At 43.7% G+C, this 16,234-nt stretch overlaps 1 pseudogene across 1 annotated transcript in view; it reads right to left on the reverse strand.

The window, feature by feature from the left end:
- Positions 1–16,234, reverse strand: part of LOC307199485 (C-C chemokine receptor type 5 pseudogene) — a 125,513-nt pseudogene that overhangs the window by 22,894 nt on the left and 86,385 nt on the right. The gene's annotated exons all lie outside the window — the stretch shown is intronic.

The following is a 16,234-nucleotide window of genomic DNA, read 5'->3' on the forward strand; positions in this document are numbered from 1 at the left end:
TGTGTATCTTTTTTCTTCTTATTATTATTATCATTATTAAGATTGTATGCTTGCAGGTAGGGATTGCCTTGTTTTAGTTGCTACACAGGGAGCCTTTGGGGCTCTAAATAATGAATAATCCAATGTAGGAGTGCAAATATCCAGAGTGTGGGATCAGATGGGATTACAATGAGGAATTATAAAATATGTATCAAGCCATTGTGTCCACGATGAATGCATTGTGTTGACTGGGTTTGTTACATTGACAACAATTTCTGATCAAATCCCACAACCCTCTGCATCTCTGGCCATTTCCTCTACTGCCCATTTCTCTCTCTTCACAAGTCACGTACACAGCCCAGTTGCTTCGCCAGGCAGGCTCCTGGGTCATCAAAGATAGTGGGCTAGCTTCTTTGAAGTAGCTTTCTAATATAGAGGTGCCTCGCAAGGCGAAATTAATCTGTTCCGCGAGTCTCTTCGTCTTGCGGTTTTTTCGTCTTGCGAAGCATGGCTATTAGCGGCTTAGCGGCTATGAGCGGCTTAGCGGCTATTAACGGCTTAGCGGCTTTAAGAAAAAGGAAACAAACTCGCAAGAACTCGCAAGACGTTTCGTCTTGCGAAGCAAGCCCATAGGGAAATTCGTCTTGCGGAACGACTCAAAAAACGGAAAACTCTTTCGTCTAGTGAGTTTTTCGTCTTGCGAGGCATTCGTCTTGCGGGGCACCACTGTATGTTAATCCTAGGATGTTAATCTTAGGGCCAGGAAACAGATCTCACATGAAGGTGATAATGATTGTTGTCCTCCTGGCCTTATCATGTATACTGCTTGTTTATCACCTCCGAGGTTGCCAAATGGACTCCTTTGTAGTTCTGTTAATTAGTTTTGGTAGATTAACTTCTCCTCACATGGGTTTGTTGAAATGCTCAGAAGAAATCTGATTGGTTCTTTCGAACACTCTGTAAAAAGTTCTTTTGTGAATAAAAGGACCTGGGCCGAGGGGGCTAGAGGCACAGAGAGAATATTATACGCACCCTTCCCAGAGTCTTGCTGGTTCAAGCCTCTGTGTTCTTATTACTCTTATTCTGTATTCTTATTAATCAGAGTTCAATCATTCCTTTACTTTGTGAATGCCTCAATCCAATCAAGTTTAAAACATTCCTTTTGCAAACTGATCCTGTCTTCTCCTTAAACAGGAACATTATTGTTTATTGGTTTTTGTTTATTGAATTTATTTACCACCCTTTACCCAGGGGTCTCAGGGCAGTTCACAGAATAAAATCAAGATATAAATCCACAAAATACATAATAAAAACGGATCAACCAAAGGCCCAGTTAAAAAGGAACATTTTTGCCTGGCGCCCAAAGGTGTGTAATAATGAAGGCACCAGGAGAACTTCCCCGGGGAGAGCATCCCACAGATGGGGAGCCACTGCAGAGAAGGCCCCGTTTTCGTGTTGCCACCCTCTGGACATCTCGAGGAGGAGGCACACAAACATTCCCATGTGGACAACCCAACCAGGTTTACCAGCTTCAGTAAAACAATCAGGCTTATGTCTAACATGAGTGACAACAGATACAGCAGAAGGGATAGAGAGGATTTGGGCACACGGTTGAGCACATACGTTGCAGTTGGAAGGGTTCAAGTTCAATCCCTGACACACCTAGGACTTATTTTTATAATATAAAACTGCATAGTTAGCCGCTAATTGATTTGCTTATATTGTCGATATCGTTGTTAGATTTGAAAAACCAGGGAACTGAAAATGTGTGCACACATTAAAAAGATTATTGCTTAAAAAAAACATCCCTGCATTTATACTCATCAAAACCTATTGGTAGAATTCAGATTTAGAAAGACGGGAAGCTGCCCGATACTGGTTTATCGTTTGCATGCAATGACTGGCAGCACCTCTCCATTATGTCAAGCAAGGGGGTCTCCCTGCCCTACGCAGAGCTGCCTGGGACTGAACCCAAGATTGTAGGGATGCAAAGCAAATGCACACTTCTGTTTTGGATAATACAACTCATTGTCCTCTGCGTATGACTTTACTCTTAACCTCTAGGTCATGTGCCCCTTAAACAAACTAATGGTGGATCTACACACGGGAGGGGGGGGATGCTATAAATAACTCATAAATTAAATTATTATAACAAAAGAAAAAAAAGCACTACGTGCTGTGGGTTAAAGCCTCAGCGCCTAGGGCTTGCCGATCGAAAGGTCGGCGGTTCGAATCCCTGCGGCGGGGTGCGCTCCCACTGCTCGGTCCCAGCGCCTGCCAACCTAGCAGTTCGAAAGCACCTCCGGGTGCAAGTAGATAAATAGGGACCGCTTACCAGCGGGAAGGTAAACGGCGTTTCCGTGTGCGGCTCTGGCTCGCCAGAGCAGCGATGTCACGCTGGCCACGTGACCCGGAAGTGTCTCCGGAAAGCGCTGGCCCCTGGCCTCTTAAGTGAGATGGGCGCACAACCCCAGAGTCTGTCAAGACTGGCCCGTACGGGCAGGGGTACCTTTACCTTTACCTAAAATCGCATAGAAACGTTTTGTGCTCTACAGCGCCATCTGGTGTTGCATGTTTATAACGCATTCAAAATGCTGTTTCTTGACGAATGTAGCTGAGTCCATAGTGTAACTTTCAGTGAGCAAATACTCAAATAAACAATTGCATGCATATATATGTATGTCCAGCCAGGGGAGTTTTTATTATGACAGTGGGGGAAACATCAAAGATAGATGTTTCACTTCTTTTGTGGATAAGGTTAAAAAGTCAAGCCCATATCTTGCACAATGGCCTTTAAAACAGCCCAGTGACAATTGCTGCCACACTCAGGATCTGAGTTCTATTTGCAATTATATCCTTCTGCAAAACACTTCTGGGTGACGCCCTTAGTCATCTTTCACAATAAATTGAACAATGTAGACTACAGCATGATTACAGGGTTGTTTTCTGCCTTGACCTCAGTGATCAAAAATGCACCTATATGTCCTTTAAAATGACCCGTGACATTGTCCAAAATCTGCAGAGATGCTGATACTACACACTGTAGCATGTAGTAAACTGGATATGTTGTGGTTTGCCATTCCCCACTAAAATACAGTTTTAATATGGATGTTGTTGTTGTTTAGTCGTTTAGTCGTGTCCGACTCTTCGTGACCCCATGGACCAGAGCACGCCAGGCACTCCTGTCTTCCACTGCCTCCCACAGTTTGGTCAAACTCATGCTGGTAGCTTCGAGAACACTGTCCAACCATCTCGTCTTCTGTCATCCCCTTCTTGTGCCCTCCATCTTTCCCAACATCAGGGTCTTTTGCAGGAAGTCTTCTCTTCTCATGAGGTGGCCAAAGTATTGGAGCCTCAGCTTCACGATCTGTCCTTCCAGTGAGCACTCAGGGCTGATTTCCTTCAGAATGGATAGGTTTGATCTTCTTGCAGTCCATGGGACTCTCAAGAGTCTCCTCCAGCACCATAACTCAAAAGCATCAATTCTTCGGTGATCAGCCTTCTTTATGGTCCAGCTCTCACTTCCATACATGACTACTGGGAAGACCATGGCTTTAACTATACGGACCTTTGTTGGTAAGAAAATGTCTCTGCTTTTTAAGATGCTGTCTAGGTTTGCCATTGCCTTTCAGGACAGATCCTGAAGCTGAAGCTCCAATACTTTGGCCACCTCATGAGAAGAGAAGACTCCCTGGAAAAGACTCTGATGTTGGGAAAGATGGAGGGCACAAGGAGAAGGGGACGACAGAGGAAGAAAAAATTCCCCCTGCATGGGCGTGTAGGACCCCCAAAAGAGGACATGTCCAGGAATCCCTAGGTGTATGGCAACCCTATTTTTCTCCACCACTGGATTCCAGCACAGGTTTATGAGGATAATCACACTACCTCTGAAATTCCGTGCTGGGTTTCATATCTGTTTTTGGCTGGAGGCTGCTCCTCTTCTCATAGGCAGTAAGTGTTTTTTAGTGTTCTCTTCCACCATATTTTTAGTGCACCGAATGGAAATGTTAAAGAGCAGAGCACTAGTCTGTGAAAATTCAAACTTAGACCTCTACCAGAAGCAAATACTGTGTACTTCTAGAAGAATAACAGGGATGTGCTATAAGCCAATCTTTCAGTGCCTGACTTTTACATACCCTAAGCTTTTTAAGACAGGACGAATAATCTTAAATACATTGATGGCTGTGGGGCTTCTATACCATACTTAGTTCTGGCAATACTGATAGTACCTAGAGCTTAGACTCAAATGTTCATGGAAATGCAGCCAGCTCTTCCATCGCTACTTCCCACTTAGTGGACATGTTGCTTTGTCTGGTCTCCTCTGCCAGCCCCCTTCCTTCCTTCCTTCCTTCCTTCCTTCCTTCCTTCCTTCCTTCCTTCCTTCCTTGCCAACCTTTCTATTTGTAATGTTTCCTGATTCTCCAGAGGTCAATTGGTTCTCTTCTGCAAGTCTGCCAGTCCACAGTTAGTCCTTCATTTGTATCCTGTATATTTTACTCTGCAAACTCCCTGGCCAGAGAGTGTTTATATTCTAGTCAGGATCTTCTGTCCACTTACTGACCTTATTGAGATTTGGTTTGATGATAGAATAAAGTTTTATATAAACAAATGAGCAGGAGCTTTTTAAAAAAATAAAATGAAATTCCATTCTGGGGAGGGAAGAAGATGGGGGCAATTTTCCTGAGGGTTAACTATTTTCCCTTTCACTTGGCGGAAAATGGCTTGCTCCCAAAGCTGAGGCAGGCATGGCAAGTGCAGTCTTGGCATCGGTGATCTCAAGGTTGGATTACTGCAATGCGCTCTATGTGAGGTTTCCCTTGGGTTAAATTCAGAAGCTGCAGCCTGTGCAGAATGCAGCAGCTAAATTGTTGACTGGGGTATCTACTCTCACCGGTGGAATATGTTGAATTGGTTTGTAAAAAAAAACTGCCACAAATGTACGTTTTTCATTTTGTAAAGGCATAAATCTCCCGAGAGTGTTTTCCTACATACATCCCTTCCCCATCCCCATTAAAAATGAAATAAAATTATTTAGCATTAAAAAAACAACATTTTTTATTATTTTTTTCAGTCAAAATAAACATCTTACATAATATGGTGTTACAATTGACTTCCCTCCTTCCCCTTTCATGGTTCATTTTACTTATCATCATTCTTGCATATTTTACTGTAGCAAATCTAATCATTTCTCCGTTTTACATCCTTCAAATATTTACCATACTGTTGAATTTATCTAAACACTACCAGCATTTTCAATTGTACACAATTGTTTTCTAAATATTCAGTAAAAAAGTTCCACTCCTCTTTGAATAAAGATTCTTCTTGCCCTCTTATTCCATGTTAAACCTGCTGCTTCTGCAAATTCTATCATCTTAAGTTGCCAGTCTTCCTTACTAGGGACCTCGCTCATTTTCCATCTTTGGGTTAGCAAAATTCGAGCTTCCATGGTGTGTGGAGGTGGGTGTGGGTGTATATGCATGCATTTTGTTTGATTAAAAAAACCTCTCATTACCGCCTTACTGGCATCCCAAACCATATTTAGATCTGTTCCTTTAAGGTTGAGGTTGAAAAATTCTTGTAGGGAACATACTGTATTCCCTTATTAACAATTTCGATATGATGTGGTATCGCATCATTTAGCCTGCCATGATCATCAAGAATACCATTGTGATCTGATAACGTCCTTGGTTGGATCTCAACCTTTTTTACTCTAGTTGTCAGGTCTTTCAAAGCCCATTACAACTCTATTCTACTTGAAGAATTGTTGTGTTTGAGAAAAAAGTGGATTTCCGGACCAGTGGGTGTCTGAGACACCAAAGATCAGTTAGATCCATGTTGGCCACCATGTCGAAAAAAGCATTAGGTAGTTTCCCTTCTTTAGAGTCTGATTTTCTTATAGATCAGTCTAAATCTAGGGACACCACAACCTTAAAGTCACCCATCATTATTAATTTGCCATCAAATATCAAAGAGTTTCTCTTCTATAGTTTTGAAGAAATCAGCTTTCTGCTTGTTAGGAGCATATACCGGTAATTAAACAAGCTAAGAAAACCATTATAGTCTACTCTGATCAAGGAGTATCTTAATAAATAAGAAAGAAATTTAATCAATCAACCACAACATGCTTTCATTTCTGACAGCAGCTATCAAACCGTTGTGAGCTGTCCATATCCTTGTGGCCAAATGTCTTTTTTGACTTCATTAGTGGGAAAAGTTGAAACGGGATTTCTTTCTCCATGTCGATTAACCTGGTGAAATGGTTTGAAAAGTGTATTGGTTTTCAGAGACAATAGAATTTGATGTAATTTATCAGAACTGAACATGAGCTTCTATCAAGAGATGAGTACTGGCACCTCCACCAAAAGCACCGCCTTTTGGAAACTTAGAGGAGATATGATAGCTATCTTCAGATATTTCAAGGGCTGTCATATGGAAGAGGAAAGAAGCTTGTTTTCTCCTGCCCTGGAAGGTAGGACTTGAACCAGTCACTGGACCACAATTTCTGTTCTCATCCTGAAGCAAAGTTCTTAACCTGAAGCACTATTTCTGGGTTAGCGGAGTCTGTAACCTGAAGCGTATGTAACCCGAGGTACCACTGTACAGGGAGACCAGGCAGTTTCAGTGCCTGTCATGTAACAGATGGCTGGATGCAAATATTTATCTCACTAGTAAGGTATACATGGGGGTTGTGCACCAGACTGGGCTGAATCCAGAACTGAATGGGGCCTATTCTGGGGGATCCATGGTTCACCTGAATCAGATGGAGGCAGTCCTGATTGCTGTGGGTCAGGTGAGGTGACCCAGAGTGATCCAGGACTGTCAGAGGGTGGGGTGTTGGATGAGCAGAGGCTGGAAGAAAGAGGTTGGGTAGCAAGAAGGAGAAGCAGTGAAAAGGCCTAGGAGGAGAGAAGATGGACGTACTGGGCTGACTATATCTTCCCAGGAGAAGGTAGGGGTGGGGTGCCTTTGGGTGCAGGGTGCAAGATGCTCCTTCTCAAAGTGGCTTTTCCTCCTGATCTCTCCTGCTGCCGGCCCACGCTCTGCAGCAGAACCCACACGAACGTCCTTCCCCACATGGAAGCCACTTGTTAAGAAATGACACACTGGACCAAACACGCCTGCTCTCGGTTGGAAGAGGGCAAGGAGACACAGCGTCTCCCAAGTGACCTAGAAGCAGCCTGGCATTAAAACAACAACAACAACCAGCTACACAAGGAAAATCCTGCTGCCCATGCAAACTCCACCAGATGGCACTTTGAAATAGGTGAACTCCAAAATCCCAGTTCTTTATTTAAAGCAATCTTTATTGTTGAAGTTTTATCAGGGAGCAGGATTATTATTATTATTATTATTATTATTATTAATCCAATGCAGAACAAGAAAATCTTTAATAATAAAAGAAGAAGAAGAAGAAGAAGAAGAAGAAGAAGAAGAAGAAGAAGAAGATTATTATTTCAGGCAGGATCTCTCCCAGTCCCACCAGGAGATGCTGGGGACGGAACCTGATGCCTTCTGCATGCTAAGCAGTTGTTCTACCACTGAGCTATGGCCCTAGCTCACAATATTGCTGTCAGGATAAAATGGAGAAGGTGGAGGCAGAAGTGTATATGCTCTGTGGAGGAAAGGTGGGATAGAAGTATAAGAAGGAATAAAGTATGTAAACTAGCCTATAAGTGAATAAACTACAGTATCTTTTTAACTTACTCTCCTAATAATTTGTATATAAATTATAAAATGGCATATAAATTTTCTTAAATAAAAAAAGAGGAAATGTTCAGACTTTTAAACAGTATGTTATGCCTGAGCCTTCATTGCTGAAACTCCCAACAGCATTTTCATGCTCACAAACACCTGATGAAGGCTTAAGGAACCATTGTGACATAACCCATTCAAGCAGATTTAAGGGGCAACAGGCTGTCAACAGTGGCAGTAGTTGGGAGCTCCCAGCTATTGAAAAGCCACATAGAGTCTTTTCATACTGCCTGAGGAATTAATTCCTTATTTAACGTTCCTTATTGCTGGATCGATTTAACAGGACTAGAGCTAACATTTGCTTGGATTTGGCCCCATTGAGAGGGAACTGCCTGCTGCGTCCTCCGCTTTGAAGTCACCCTGGTCTTTGGGCCTCCAGCACCTTCTTCAGCATGTCCAACCCATCTAAGAGGCGTATGATACTGGTGTTCCACTGGGTTAGGAAGACGCCCCTGACAGAGGAGCCGTGCTCTACCATCTCGGCCAGACCTTCTGCCTCTGCACCGGCTTGCAACACTCCTCACATTTCGCCCTACTTCACGAGGAGCAAGACACAACCCGCTCCGCTCCGGAGGTCCAGCAGGCGCCAGGTGCTGCGATTTCCGAATCTCACCGACACCAAGATTTTAAGATCTGTCATTGGCAGCGTTGGCCGGAAGAGAGCCCGCAGGCGTGGCAAGCCAAAGAAGACTCCAGCGTAAACAGGAAAAGGGGAAGCAGCCTACTGGAGTTGCCATTGACAACCCACTCTCAGCCGCCTTTTCCCCTTCTGGCCCAGCATGCTTTGCGTGCACCCAACATGGTGGCGCCCAGCCCCAGCACGTCCCGACCGGCGCCCGCTATCCCTTTCCCCTTCTCCGCCTCGACGGCCGGGGCTGAAAAACCCGCGGAGGGGCAGCCGAACAGAATAAGAAGAAGCCGCCCTGTCAGGCCTGCACGGACTTCAGGATTTGGAATATTGCCTAATATTGTCTTTATTACTGTTCTGTTTCTATTCTTGTCTTGTTTTTTTCTTTTTTTGAGTATCAAATAAATAAATAATAATAATAAACCATACCCTGGGCTAATGAGCAATCCATGGCTTTGTAGGAGAGGAGGAGGGTGGCTGCTGTCCCAAAAAAATAGTGAAGAGTAGTAAGAAAATTCTGCAAAGTGGCCTTTTCTCTTTTGGGGAGAGAAAATGAAAAATCCTAGGCATTTTCTTAGAAAAATTTCCTCTGAAAATCTAACCTTTGTTATCATGGTCAATGATCATCATTAAGGAACTGGGATAAAACAACTCTAATGTGCCTTCAATGTGTTTACTGATAAATACTAATTCTGCATAGGACTGCCACTTTTCATTGTCGTTGGCTGTATTCCCAAGCTTTTAATAGCAGGCTATCATGCAGTAATTAAGGACTGGAAGGTTTCCCAATTACTTCCACTCACTCTGCCAATTTCCAGGGTCTCAACCTCTGATTGTCATGCAAATGTGTTTTTCCGTTAAAAAAAAGCTTGTATGTAAATAATTGTAAACCATTTCTTCTTTTACATATAAAATATTTTTTAAAAACATACATGATTGTAACATTCATGTGGATGGTAACAAGTGCAGTTATTATAGCCTGTACGTATAATCCTAAGGAAACGAGCAAACTAAAAGAATCTGCAGTTAATAGAATCAATTCAGTGTCATACTTGTAAATACACTCAGCTATATAACTAGGATTAATAAGGCATTGGCTGGCAAACATGTTTGATGGGGGAAACTAAACTATGAAGCCGAGTCAGGAACTGGAAATACAAGGCGAAGTGAGAACACTGGCAGTCCTGTGTCTGCAGCCTCTCATTCTAAATGTACTTCGAACAGCTAGACTGGTGACTGGGAGTGGCCACCGGGACCACATAACACCGGTTCTGAGAGATCTGCATTGGCTCCCAGTACGTTTCTGAGCACAATTCAAAGTATTGGTGCTGACCTTTAAAGCCCTAAACGGCCTCGGTCCTGTATACCTGAAGGAGCGTCTCCACCCCCATCGCTCAGCCCAGACACTGAGGTCCAGCTCCGAGGGCCTTCTGGCGGTTCCCTCATTGCGAGAAGTGAGGTTACATGGAACCAGGCAGAGGGCCTTCTCGGTGGTGGCGCCCGCCCTGTGGAACACCCTCCCTTCAGATGTGGAGGAAATAAGCAGCTATCCTTTCTTTAAAATACATTTGAAGGCAGCCCTGTACAGGGAAGTTTTTAATATTTAACACTGTACTGTTTTTAACACTTGATTGGGGCCGCCCAGAGTGGCTGGGGAAACTCAGCCAGATGGGCGGGGTATAAATAATAAATTGTTGTTGTTGTTGTTGTTGTTGTTGTTGTTATGTAAAATAAGAAAATCTTTATTAAAATAATATTTACAGAATAATTATTATTCTGTAAAATAAGAAAATCTTTATTAAAATAATAATAATAATAATAATAATAATAATAATAATAATAATAATAATAATTTTAAAAGAAGATTTCAGGCAGGATCTCTCTCCCAGTCCCACCAGGAGATGCTGGGGACTGAACCTGATGCCTTCTGCATGCTAAGCAGTTGTTCTACCACTGAGCTATGGCCCTAGCTCACAATATTGCTGTCAGGATAAAATGGAGAAGGTGGAGGCAGAAGTGTATATGCTCTGTGGAGGAAAGGTGGGATAGAAGTATAAGAAGGAATAAAGTATGTAAACTAGAATATAAGTGAATAAACTACAGTATCTTTTTAACTTACTCTCCTAATAATTTGTATATAAATTATAAAATGGCATATAAATTTTCTTAAATAAAAAAAGAGGAAATGTTCAGACTTTTAAACAGTATGTTATGCCTGAGCCTTCATTGCTGAAACTCCCAACAGCATTTTCATGCTCACAAACTGCTGGTGAAGGCTTAAGGAACCATTGTGACATAACCCATTCAAGCAGATTTAAGGGGCAACAGGCTGTCAACAGTGGCAGTAGTTGGGAGCTCCCAGCTATTGAAAAGCCACATAGAGTCTTTTCATACTGCCTGAGGAATTAATTCCTTATTTAACGTTCCTTATTGCTGGATCGATTTAACAGGACTAGAGCTAACATTTGCTTGGATTTGGCCCCATTGAGAGGGAACTGCCTGCTGCATCCTCCGCTTTGAAGTCACCCTGGTCTTTGGGCCTCCAGCACCTTCTTCAGCATGTCCAACCCACCTAAGAGGCGTATGATACTGGTGTTCCACTGGGTTAGGAAGACGCCCCTGAAAGAGGAGCCGTGCTCTACCATCTCGGCCAGACCTTCTGCCTCTGCACCGGCTTGCAACACTCCTCACATTTCACCCTACTTCACAAGGAGCAAGACACAACCCGCTCCGCTCCGGAGGTCCAGCAGGCGCAAGGTGCTGCGATTTCCGAATCTCACCGACACCAAGATTTTAAGATCTGTCATTGGCAGCGATGGCCGGAAGAGAGCCCGCAGGCGTGGCAAGCCAAAGGAGACTCCAGCGTAAAGAGGAAAAGGGGAAGCGGCCTACTGGAGTTACCATTGACAACCACTCTCAGCCTCCTTTTCCCCTTCTGGCCCAGCATGCTTTGCGCGCACCTAACATGGCGGTGCCCAGCCCCAGCACGTCCCGACCGCTATCCCTTTCCCCTTCTCCGCCTCGACGGCCGGGGCTGAAAAACCCGCGGAGGGGCAGCCGAACAGAATAAGAAGAAGCCGCCCTGTCGGGCCTGCACGGACTTCAGGATTTGGAATATTGCCTAATATTGTCTTTATTACTCTTCTGTTTGTATTCTTGTCCTTTTTTTCCTTTTTTTGAGTATCAATTAAATAAATAATAATAAAAAACAATACCCTGGACCAATGAGCAATCCATGGCTTTGTAGGAGAGGAGGAGGGTGGCTGCTGTCACAAAAAATAGTGAAGAGTAGTAAGAGAAAATTCTACAAAGTGGCCTTTTCTCTTTTGGGGAGAGAAAATGAAAAATCTCAGGCATTTTCTTAGAAAAATTTCCTCTGAAAATCTAACCTTTGTTATCATGGTCAATGATCATTAAGAAACTGTGATAAAACAACTCTATTGTGCCCTTGATGTGTTTATTGATAAATAAAATACATTTGCTGAGGGAGCTGCATTGTCTTTTGATATGTTACTGAATGTAGTTCAAGGTTTTGCATTTAAAACTCTAAACAATTTGGAACCAGATTTCTTAAGGGACCACTTCTCCTAAGATGATGATGACGACGACGACGATGATTTCTTTACCACCCTATACCCATAGGTCTGGCTGTCAACCACACTCCTCAGATGCAGCACTACTGATAGAACTGTATGCCCCAGAGATGTGCTCAGCTTTTACCAAAAACTGGGCTTTTAGTTTTGCAAAATTATTCATTACCAGCTGATATTAGGTTTGTGCAGCTCATGAAATGGATCTCTTTGAGCTGTACTAGGCCATATAATAGGGACGCGGGTGGTTCTGTGGTTTAACTTGCCAATCAGCTGCTCTGGTTAGCCAGAAGCGGCTGTACGCCGGCTCCCTCGGCCAGTAAAGCGAGATGAGCGCCGCAACCCCAGAGTCGGCCACGACTGGACCTAATAGTCAGGGGTCCCTTTATCGTTACCTTTTAGGCCATATAATGCCCCTTTGGGATCAATGGAAGCTCGGTGGGACAGTATGGAGCTTTCATACTGGGAAGAGGATGCTTCTCTCCTTAGCTCCTTTTTGAGGTTTTTAAATTGCTTATTAGATTTTCTCTCTCTATATATAAAAAAATCAGTATGTTATGCAAAATAACAATGTAGAAAACCATTAACAACCGTGTAGAGCATTTATTGTCCATGCAGGGTCCATGTCCTTGAAGGGACCCACAATAAGTGTGCCTAATACGACTGTAGAAGCAGGAAATCACACGCTAACCAGCTTGCCTCACCACAAAACGGTGTGTGTTGTTGGGGGTTTGGGTTGTGCGCTAGTCATGTTTAGGGAACATATGAAAGGGAACCGTATAATGTCAAAGGGGCCGTGTTTCATTGCCTGCCACCACCACCCCTGCTATGCACCCTCTGATGACGTGTTAAGTGTGACCCCACACTTTCTTAAACCCCTTTCATGAGAGGGGCTGGGGGAGGGAGACGACTTTCCTGTGCTGAGCGATCTCAAGTCTGGCTGCAGCTAACAGCCATGCTACCAATCTTTCATGGAGAAAAGTAGGATTTAAACTGCTTTCATTGACTAGCGGTGCCAATACTGTATCTGGAGTGTGGGGCTGAGAAATCAGCTAATATTGATTACTAAGGTCCCCACAGAGGACCTTACGGTCCATAAACAGCAACACCCTAGAGGTCCCAGGCCTTAAGGAAGTTAGATTAGCCTCAACCAGAGCCAGGGCCTTCTCAACACTGACTTCAACCTGGTGGAACGCTCTGTCTCATGAGACCAGGGCCCTGCAGAATCTGATTTCTTTCTGCAGGGTCTGTAAGACAGAGTTGTTCCGCCTGGCCTTTGGCTTTGAGTTAATTTGATTCCCTCCCCCTCTTTCTTTTTTCCTTTCTCCTCCTGTGATGAGGCTGCATTTTAATGCTGTATTTAACCTTGTTTTTTAAGTTGTATTTCAATCAACTTGTTTTTATTATTGGTTGTTAGCCACCCTGAGCCCGGCCTCGACTGGAGAGGGCGGGGTATAAATAAAATTATTATTATTATTATTATTATTATTATTATTATTATTATATGCTACTTTCTCCCACCACACATGGAAAAATGTGCCCTTATAGCCACAAGCTAGCCAACATGGTGGTTAGTGGTGAAGCTATTTTTTCGCATATGCGATAGCCTCACGGAAGTCCACTGCCAATCCAATAGAAGCTTGAGTGAAGCTTCTTGTGTAGATTCAGGCAGATTCATCTATTTGTATACCCAGATCACCCTCACAAGCCCCTCAGTGATGGTCCCACAGAGATGTTAAACAAATAACTTGTACAACAAAGGTGCTAATATCTTCAGATGCCTGCATTCTCAAATGTTTGAGAATGAAGGTCCTTCCCCCTTGACAGCAAAGCATTCATAGAAGATCTGACTTGAGTCAGGGTTTCTAATTTTCCACATCCCTCACACAGAACAGCCCTTGGGTTTCCACTCCCTATACTGGAGGTATCTATTGTCATCTCAGAACTGCAGTGATCAAGAAAAGGAATTGGGGGGGTGACCCCAAGGCGTGGTTATTGTGCCAACTCCCCCACCTCTGAAAAGTCACTCTAAGAAACGGGTTATCAATTTTACGAATAGCTGCCCAGGAATGGTGCAAAAAGGGAAGTGATTGTAAGAAAGGTATTAAGGAAGCTGAATCAAGCTGTACCCATGGGATTGAAGCAGTCCTGTTTATAATTAACATAAATTGCTTTAATTGAACTGTTTGAATTGAATGGAATGGAATTGCTTTAATTTAACCAAGACCCCCTTGATCTATAGGCAGTTCAGTTATTTAAATAGTTCTCGCTTTCCCTCCGTGGTGAAGCTACTTAGAAGCCTCTGTCCCTTGACCAAGCAGTTCTCAGGAATTGCCGCTGGCAGAACCTCCTTGGCTTCTTGCATGTCCACTCTGGTTAATTACATGAGAAGAGCCCTGCCAGTTCTGGCCAAAAGTCCATGAAGTCCAGCATCTTGTTCTTTCTCACTGTGGCCAACCAAGGTGCCTATAGGAAATCTGCAAACAAGATATGAGTGCAACAGTGCTCTGCCCGCTTCTGATTCTCAGACATACTTTCCCCAAATGTGGAGTTAAGAGTACAGTAGTACCTCTGGTTACATACTTAATTCATTCTGGAGGTCCGTTCTTAACCTGAAACTGTTCTTAACCTGAAGCACCACTTTAGCTAATGGGGCCTCCCACTGCTGACCTGCCGCCGCCACGCAATTTCTGTTCTCTGTTTTCTGAAGCAAAGTTCTTAACCCGAGGTACTATTTCTGGGTTAGTGGAGTCTGTAACCTGAAGCGTATGTAACCTGAGGTACCACTGTACAGCCATTTCCCCATTTCCCAGCTCTAAAATACCTTTTCTGAGGTGAGGTAGACAGAAATGTCTACCATATTCCAAGTGCAGTTACAGCATAGATTTCTATAATGGCATCATGTTGTTGGCAGTTTTATTTTCCTGGCGCTACATTCACTTTTTTAAAAACATTGCTGTACACTGGGTTGACATCTTCATCATGTTATGCAAGGTAAAGGACCCCTGGACGGTTAAGTCCAGTCAAAGGCAACTATGGGGTTGTGGTGCTCATCTCGCTTTCAGGCTGAGGGAGCCGGCGTTTGTCCACAGACAGCTTTCCGGGTCATGTGGCCAGCATGACTAAACCACTTCTGGCACAATGGGACACTGTGATGGAAACCAGAGCACACAGAAACACCATTACCTTCCTGCCACAGCAGTACCTATTTATCTACTTGCACTGGTGTGCTTTCGAACTGCTAGGTTGGCAGGAGTTGGACAGAGCAACGGGAGCTCACTCCGTCGCGGGGATTCAAACCGCCGACCTTCTGATCAGCAAGTCCAAGAGGCTCAGTGGTTTAGACCACAGCGCCACCTGCGTCCCAACTGGACTTAACTGTCCAGGGGTCCTTTACCTTTACCTTTACAAGCCAAGGTTGGTTATCCCTTCTTAAGGACCAGTGATTCCCTGCTAGGGTTTCTGTCCTCATCTGTGTTGTCTAGGCTTATTCTCATGCGTAGGCTGTCTTTGTGGCACAACACTATCTCAGCTCTCAACATCCCACCCCAATGTTTTCTCTTCCGCCCTTCCCCACACTGTGCTTTGCAGTTGAGACATCACCAGAACATTTTTGGTAGAGTTCACAAAGGTCTCCCATACATCACAATACCCTGACGTGTTTTGTAGATCTTTGGAGGAGATTCCTCGGAGCAGCAGACTCCATTGCGGACGTCCAGTCTTTTCAAATACATCAGAAGCTTCCATAGACCATGTGGTAAGGGCAGCATCTGGAAAAGGAGTGTTGCAATGATTCTGTGTCCCAATTACACAAGTTTGCAATTGCAAAACTCTGACTGGAGACCGGAGGTGAAAATAGTGATTTGGAAAGTAACAGATAAGCAAGTACATCCTAAAATATAGTAGCCCAGATGCTCTCACATTACTGTGTGCAAGAGGAAAGACAATGCATAAGATACAATGCAGCATCATGAGATGACACTGATCCTTCACCGAAGATATAAATTCATTGATCAGGACCAAAAGACCTTTCTTAGATGAACTAAAAATGGTCTTGGGGAGTCCCAGTATAATTGTTGGCAACCCGTTTTAACAGCCCATGCCACGGCATAAATCCCTTTTGAAAACCTGCTCAGTTTCAAATGTGGTTTTCTAGCCTGTTGCCGGTGAGTCAAGAGTGAATGAAACTAACTCACACAGTTGTCTGGATTGTAATCAGAGAATCCAGAGTATTCGGGTAATAATTTCATAGTATTGATGTTATTGTTTCTGCCAGTCTGGTCAT

This window comes from Podarcis cretensis (genome assembly GCF_951804945.1).
Source record: "Podarcis cretensis genome assembly, chromosome: 12".
Taxonomy (NCBI): Eukaryota; Metazoa; Chordata; class Lepidosauria; order Squamata; family Lacertidae; genus Podarcis; species Podarcis cretensis.